Source organism: Mus caroli, chromosome 1, assembly GCF_900094665.2.
Source record: "Mus caroli chromosome 1, CAROLI_EIJ_v1.1, whole genome shotgun sequence".
NCBI classification, from domain to species: Eukaryota; Metazoa; Chordata; class Mammalia; order Rodentia; family Muridae; genus Mus; species Mus caroli.
Genome location: NC_034570.1, coordinates 4,071,628 through 4,077,871, shown reverse-complemented (window position 1 = coordinate 4,077,871; position 6,244 = coordinate 4,071,628). Strand labels below are relative to the sequence as shown.

General features: G+C 36.6%; 1 pseudogene; it reads right to left on the bottom strand.

Annotated features, from left to right (window-relative positions):
- Window positions 1-445: 445 nt before the first annotated feature.
- Window positions 446-5,407, bottom strand: LOC110311298 (annotated as a pseudogene).
- Between the last annotated feature and the right edge of the window lie 837 nt (window positions 5,408-6,244).

Sequence of the window (6,244 nt, the reverse complement as noted above, 5' to 3'; positions counted from 1 at the left end):
AAGCATAAGCTATTCAATTAGACGTTAGTGCTATCAAATCCATAACTAGTCGGAGATCCTGGAATTCAACCAAACCAACCACTACTATTATATATTTTAACAAATGTAGAATATACCTTAAAGTTCACTAATTAAATCCAAGAGTCTTATACTGCTAGTAAAGTTAAAGTAAACTAGTCTGAATATGTGGCACTGGTGCCTTGATTCATTCAGTATCCTTAGGTACTTCTCAATCCCTTGGAAACATGTCACTCTGTTCTATGTGCATGGTCAAGGTATTCGAGTACTATCTAAGAACTGCAGATTTCTGCATGGCATCAAATTTACTTTCAGGAGTAGATCTTATGTGACAGGTACAAAGTAGGATCATCAACTCTAGCTTCTCTATTGGCTAATCCTCCTTGTTTGGTTAGACAGTGTTCACTGAGTTCTCCATGAGTCAGAGTTATAACACCTTCAGAGCAGCAATACATGAGCCAAATACAAGTTCACCTGAAGGTAGTGGAGCAGGTGCACTTAATAGTGTTCTCCAGACTCAGGAACTCTGATGCTGTCACTCTCCTGAGAGTAGATCTGTAAGTCATATGGCCTTCCAGCCTTCACTAAAACCTCAGCAATATACTGGTGTGTCGAAAGTGAACATTCTATCCAAGAACCCATATAAGAGGAGTAAATATTTTGGTTCTGAGGGGAACTTCTCCACTTGCATGGCCACAGATCCTAAGTAATAGCCCTGTTCATTCTGGTCAGGGTGACCCATATAGTACTCTGTGTATCCTGTATCATAGAAGATCTACAAAATGACTAGGGCCCTATCAATAGCAACCCAGAAGATATCCAACCCTAATGCGTTAACACCATAGGACCAGCCATGGATGTTCACTTGATCCAAGTCAATGAAGTTATATTGAGATACTAGGTACTGGAGTCCTTTCACTTGACCATCGATTTCTATTTGACCCATTTTTTTTTGTTTGTTTAAAGGTGCCTTCAAATTTAAGCCCTCTGTAACAGGATCCCCTGTTTTCTATCACGATAACCACATAACCTAGGGAGTTCAGGGTGTTCACACAGAAATACTTGAAATACTTGATTCCCTTAAACTGATTGTTCACCAGCTGTACCTGGGGACCACCATGTATAAAGAGCACAGTGGGGTATTTGTAGGTTGTAGGTCATGAGGCTTATACAACATTCCATACAGTGTAAATCCCGTATTACTTAAAAAAAAAAAAAAAAGCAAAACAAAATGTCTGGATGCATGTAGTCAGGAAGAGGACCTGTTGTGTCCAAAATGGTGACCCAAAATTCCTTTGTTTTATGAACTGGGTCATCCTCAGGACTTGAGAGTTTGTAGAGGGACATGCAGTGTGTATTCTTCTGGTTGCTGGACTTACTTATGAAGAAGCCACAATGCTAGCTGAGGCAGCAGTCAGCCTCACCACTTTGCATAACTGGTCATGTACAGATGATGCTCCAAAGGAGAGTCTTTGGTGCCTTCAAAGTACACCAGGTTTCTGGCATCATCAACCCAGATATTAGATCCATGCCAGCCAAGTACCTCCCATTCACCACTGGTAATTGCTATTTCCTATTTGATAGGACATTTGAAATCACTTGGTTCAGGTAGTCCACCACTAGAACATTTATATTTGCTCTCCATTAAAATGGATGTGATTTTATACACATGACAAAAAACTGTTTTGCATTTAGAGGCAAACATAAGCTCAATTTTGTCTTCATAAGTTTGTGGAAAAACATGAAAGATATCGTGGATATTTATTTGTATGTCTGTTGTTTCTTCATAGATGATCAGTGATGTTACAGAGTCAGGAACTGACTCTATGAGTCTCTGCCTGTCCGTGGCCTCACCTTCTACTGGGATGAAAAACTCAGGGGAGATCAGAACTATCTGCAGGAGAGTCTGGGAATTGTCTTGTAGGATGGACCAGGCATATTTTCCCTCTGCAGTCCATATGGCTCATGCAATATAATCAACTTCTTCAAACAGAATCTTGAAAGGTTGCATCAGTTCTTTATCTATGACATTTATTATCCCTCCTTCAGCATCAACAACTATCTCAGATATCTTGAAATGTGATCTTTGTGATTGCTGTGCCAGTTTTAGAATAATGGAAGAAATCTGCCCTCCTTTTTTCCAACATGGGGGACGTAACATGAATAATCTCCACCTCAGATTCATCATTTTCTTCATAGAGAAATCTAAGAATTTTACTACTACTAGGAGATCTTTCAGCTTGGGGACACCACCAGTAGTCAGATTATCTATCAAATTCTTCTTGAAGAACAAAGGTGGCAATGCCAGCTGGTATGAGATCCTCTTCCATGTTGACAAACTCATTGTGCACATAGGTGATCCTCCATTCTTCTCTAGTTACAAGGTTTGATATCCAAATATCATTGATGTGAATGAAAGCTATCCAGTCTGGATCAATGGGGCATAATTTTGGATCCATTCATATATTAGGACAACTAGTTTCCACTAAATTGGGCCATAAAGGCTGTTGTGTAAATCCATGGGATCCTCAACCTTTTCCAAATTATTTTTAAAACAATTAATGAGTATTGCATATGGCCAGCCATATTTTATATGCTTATTGACATTTCTTGTGACTGTTTGTCCTTTAGCAGTTAAGTGGAATGTTACATAAACTGATTTTCAAGAGTTGAACCAAATTTTCAACCTGGGAATAAGATTCATAAGAATATGATTAATTCTATTTAACTCTTCATTGTGAATGATTTTTAAAATTATTAATGAGTATCAATGTTTTTTCTTTATATTTTTCTTTTTGCAATATCATCGTCTGGTATTGGTATTAAGTAGGATTCATAAAACATGAAGAAATTTTCCATATATTAGAACAGAGGAGATTGCATAAAATTGGTGTTGATTTATTTTTTATTTGAGAAGAAATGAATTTTGATGTTATCATGTAGCTTGATTTTTTTCATTATTGATAGATATTGAGATAGCATAAGGAATGAAAAGCCTTATGGCTCTGTTTGCGTAAGTAATGGACAAACAATGTTTGTGTATGATCCTCTCACTTTATTCCTGATCCAACTCTGGCCCTAATTATCACCTGTCTGCATTTGGTGTTTACTATTTTTCCAGATGTCTGAATAATTGGTTTTCTGAAAGTGATGTGACTAGCTGACATAGCAGTCAGATTTATAGTGCTTGATGAGGCTATACGTATTGACAAAATGATACTGACAAGATGTTAGAATGGTTCCCTTCAGCAACAACTCCAGTATTCACTCAGTCTCCTCAGGATAAAACTGCAGATGTTGGAAAACATATAAATAGTTCACATTATGCTTGAGGATGCAGCCATAGATATTTGGAATAAGATAACATTTCAACTAAAAACCAAAGCAATGCTAGGACATGGGCAGGCACATTGATCCCAGACATGCAGACAACTGTTCTGCCCAGTTATGGCTACTGTGAACTTTACTAGCAAGTAGTGATTTTACGTGACAGCACGTTTATATCTTCTTTCTTCATTTTAAAAATGATTGTATCAGATTTTGTTTCATGGCTTGGATAGAGTTTACCCTTTATCATTTGCTTGGTGATAAAAACTTTATAAGCCTATCTAAATTTCTTCAGGGAAAAATGCCTTTCTCATATATAAATTAATAGCTTCAGTGTTGAGCAAAAATAATAAATTAGTAATTCAGAATGGGGTTGAAAATAGGTCATGAGCTGAAACAAGAAACAGATGAAATGTACACAAACAAAAGGACTCCTAACTTTGTTATCAGATTTGCTTTAAAGAATAATAGTTTTTATAATGCATTATATTTCCTTTGCTTCTCTGAGCTATATTCTTCCAATACCATTGCTTCTTGCATTTTAAGTTTTTAGATCAAAATGAAATTATTGATCTTGAAATCTAGTGTTCTTCAAAAAGCATTGATTCTACACACATCAGAATTGCAACTTTCAATGGAAAATTGTTACAATTTTTAAAATTTTAAAGGTTAAAAAACTGTTTTCAATGCTATATGTCTGCCATATCAGTTACCATTTTTCTATCAACTTTATGTTCCACAATCTATATCTAGAGACTGTTTCATGAATCTTCTCACATAGTCTGAATTTTTAGAGACTTTCTATGTATTTTACTTATTTAAATTACAGTAAAAAATACTGTGTTCAAATTATTACTTGACATTTTAGTAAATTTACTCATTAATTACATCAGTACATCACAGGAAATAAGCTATGACCACAAATGATTGAGAGGCTACTACAGGACAGACATTTTACCTACAGTTTCAGTTTAGGCTTCTCAATAATCCTGTTCATCTTACAAGTATAGGAACAGTATTTATTAGGAGGATTCTGCTACATGTGTAGAAGCTCCCTATGACAGCCAGGTAAAATGTTGGTTGGAAAGGTATCTCATTGTACAGAATCTATACAATATGGATTTGTACATTTCACTCAGGACTTCTGTTCATAAAAATTGTGAAACAAAGAGAAAAGCCAACATTTTTTTAATGGAGTCCATTTGGGGGAAAGGCTAAGAGAAACAGCCTCTGACATCCGCTATTTAATTGTATTTAAGGCATATTCCATGCATACACAACATTGTTAAGGAGGCCGGAAACCAGAAACTAGATTGGTCATTGGCTTATAGTAAATGCTTCTCCTATCAGTCCACTAAAGAAGTATAGCAAAATGACTTCTAAAGATATCAACCAGCTTCCATGCATTATAAGCATCAATGCTCCATAAATCAGAGCATTGCTAAACCCTCATCAGAGAAACTTTTTTTTTTTTGCGGTATATGGGAACTAACACAGAGATCCAAAATTGGACAATGTGCAGCATTAAAGACTTTGGAACACTCTGTCATAAATGGGATGTCTTCATCAAATCCCTCTTCTCAAGGCTCAATGTTCTACACCAAAGAGGAGGTAAAAAAAAAAAAAATTAAGAGCCAGAGATAGTAAATGACTCTAAGAAAACAGTAGCTGCTACACTGTAGTGAACACTTAAAACACAAAATAAATAAAACAAACATGGAGGCACTCGTGTTCAAAGTCCTGACAACAAAATATGCTGACATCAGAAGTGAGCACCTGGGCATAACCATCAGAGTCCTAGTAACCAGAAGCTCACCCCTATTAAAGGAAGGGACCAAAAAGTCTGCACAGATTAGATAAATCTCTAAAGGGTTCTGAAAATAGATAAAACCCTAGGCTTCCTGCAGCTAAACAAGTGCTCTCCTCTGCTATACCACAATGCATAGAACCATACAAGCTTGGAAAAAGGGACCCTTCTGGTAACCACATTACCATCCAGGATCTTCTGCCTCCAGTCTGATTTTGGCCTTGGTGACTGTTGAATGTCTAGCACTATGTCCATGATCATTTAGAACATCTATTCCAGAGCCAGCATCCAGTCACTATCCTTTGCCCACCAGTAGACATGCATATAGTATCTTATTTTGCATCAGAGCAGTCAGACTTTCAACCCACTTTTGCCTACTATACCTGATATCTGTGAGTGAATTCTTTCTGCGTGATGTACCTGTGACATCACGTAAATGTAGATTGTTAGTTTGTCATACTATTTTGCCAGTCTACTGTTTGAGATGAGTTGTTTCCCTTTCTTTGAGCTGTGATGTGTGAACAATAAACTGTGTATTTGAAAAGACATATGGTTATCCGTGTAAGACATGTTAGAGATAGGACAGACACACATATGAATTCACAATAGGATAGATTGTATAAGACCTATATAAATTCAAACCACACAAGATCCCTACATTGAAAAATGGAAGTAGACACAAAGTTCTGCCTCACCTAAGAAGCTGTTTGTAATTGATACCTTACAGGAAATGGGGTATCATTTTTCAATAATGGAGTGTCACTGAGTACATCAACCATACTTCACAACAGGCCCCAGGCCCGGGAGCATATATCTAACACAAATGGCTTTCATATTCTTCTCACTGTGTGAATTTGTTTGTTTGTTTTGGTATTTTTTGTCTTATTAATTTTCTTCCTCTTTGGTTTTTTTTTTTTCTCATTTTAGAACATGAAATTAGAGAGGTATGGAGGTGAGAAGGATCTGCGAGGAGTTGGGAAAACAAGGTAAAATATATTGTATGAAAAAATTAAATGAAAATGAAAAGAGGAGGGAGAGAGAGAGAGAGAGAGAGAAAGAGAGAGAGAGAGAGAGAGAGAGAGAGAGAGAGAG